The 1,541-nt window shown below is 48.6% G+C and overlaps 1 pseudogene; it reads right to left on the minus strand.

Annotated features, from left to right (window-relative positions):
* The window catches only part of LOC102872882, a 4,661-nt pseudogene that overhangs the window by 817 nt on the left and 2,303 nt on the right, over nucleotides 1-1,541 (minus strand).

Consider the following 1,541-nt stretch of genomic DNA (forward strand, 5'->3'; position numbering starts at 1 on the left):
CCTCTGCAATCTCTTGCTTATTATCCACAACAAGAAGTGGCACACTCAGTAGAATGGAGCGGAATTTTTCTACAGCCTCCTCAAATTTTCCAACTGTGGTCAGCTGGTAACATAGCTGCAAGTGTTGGATGAGGTCATTAAGTTTCAGGCCTACTGCTGGAACACCATTCTTCAATCCTGCATCTTTCCAATTTCGATTAGGGTAGCCATACATGGAAGGCAGGCAGGGCAGAGCCTGATAGATGGTCCGGCCTCTGGCATACTTCTGAAGAAATAGTTGCTTGTAGGGTGCAAACTGGGTTACCCCGACTTGGTCATGAAGAAGCCGCATGGCTGTTTCAAAGGAGCCTGCCAGGATGTGATCAACTGGAAGCTGAGAGTTATTGCACCAGATCTGAGCTGGGCTGGTTCCCTTGGTGGGGGGAACAAAGAAACCATCTTCTGCTCCACCTGGTGCTCCAGAGGGTACATCCAGCTCAGGAGGAAGTTCCAGATCTTCTTCTACATCCCAGCCACCTCCTTCTTCCTGTCCTTTGCCAAGAGCATCATCCCCCAGACCATCTGAAGCTTCCACAAACCCTTCTTCATCCAGCTGCAGCTCTGCATCCTCTCCCCAGCCCTCAGTACCCACAGTGTCAATGTCAGTATCAGCAGCCAGTGCTTTCCCTCTGTTGGCAATAGAGCCTTCAAAGAATCCTTTGGACACAGTCAATAAAGGCCAGTTAGTATCCAATGGCATGATTGGTGCAGGTGGCTGGAGCAGCTTTGCATTAGGGTCAATGTCTGGGATTGTTTCCTTTTCTGGGTCAAATGTCTCTTTCAAGCTCTCAGCTTCTTCATCTAAGCCATGGGTAGCTGCTGTGAGATAGGCTAGTGACTTCTGCCCACAGTTCTTCAGAATCCGCACTCGTTCTGACACGTCACCCAGGTACAGGGCATTCTGATAATGGCCACTCATATCTTCTGCCCACAGTTCTTCAGAATCCGCACTCGTTCTGACACGTCACCCAGGTACAGGGCATTCTGATAATGGCCACTCATATCCTTTCGAATCTCAGCAATCTTCATCATTTTTCAAAGTTTCTCCAGGTTGCCAGTAATAAGGTACAGGAAGGAAAGTTTGTCAAAGTTTTTGGTGCGCTGATAACACATTTCCACAATCTGGTGATCCCCTTGCAAGAGGGCCACCTCTCCCAGCTTTTCCCAGCAGTTCTTGTCATCCAATGCTTTGGCTGCTTCCAGAGCAATCTCAATGTTTCCACACTCCAGGGCCAGACTAAAGCGTGTTTTCTCATCCTTGACAAAGTGCAGTGCCACTTCAGGATAGCCGTTCTTCTGAAGATAAGCAATGATGGACTGGCCGACTAGTTTGGCATTCCTAACCATGTGCAACACCTCATCGTACTTCCTGTTGATAAGGGCCAATTTGAACTTGAACTCAGTTGGATCAATGGTGAGCACCCGAGGACGACACTCCCTGTCCAGGCAATATACATTGTTCCCCTTCACCCGTGTGACATAGATGGGTAAATCCAGAGTTC

This window comes from Elephantulus edwardii, unplaced genomic scaffold (assembly GCF_000299155.1).
Source record: "Elephantulus edwardii isolate Elephantulus edwardi_28Jun2011 unplaced genomic scaffold, EleEdw1.0 scaffold00010, whole genome shotgun sequence".
NCBI lineage: Eukaryota > Metazoa > Chordata > Mammalia > Macroscelidea > Macroscelididae > Elephantulus > Elephantulus edwardii.